Source organism: Eimeria mitis, genomic scaffold (genome assembly GCF_000499745.2).
Source record: "Eimeria mitis Houghton genomic scaffold, Emh_scaff870, whole genome shotgun sequence".
Taxonomy (NCBI): Eukaryota; Apicomplexa; class Conoidasida; order Eucoccidiorida; family Eimeriidae; genus Eimeria; species Eimeria mitis.
The window spans coordinates 13,632-14,044 of NW_013576410.1; positions in this window are offsets into that span (position 1 = coordinate 13,632).

Below are 413 nucleotides of genomic sequence, written 5' to 3' on the forward strand. Positions count from 1 at the left end.
CTGTTGCTGCTGCTGCTGCTGCTGCTGATTGTATTGTTCTTGTTCTGTTTTCTTCTTTTCGGGGTGATAAATATAATTTAATTATAAACATAATTCACTGCATGCATTAATTTATATTAATTATTATGCTGTTCAGCACAAGATAACTGCAACCTGCTGCTGCTGCTGCTGCTGCTGCTGCTGCTGCTGCTGCTGCTGCTGTACATGCATTGCTGCTTGCGCTGCCTTCGCCGCCTGTTGTCTGCATTTTCCTTTTTCTTTATTTTATTGAGTTTTGTATCTTTATTCATTTCTCTTAATAATTAGCTAAGCAGCAATAAACCACCCCAAGCAACACCAGCAGCAGCAGCAGCAGCAGCAGCAGCAGCAGCAGCAGCAACAGCAGCAACAGCAACACCAGCAGCAGCAACAGG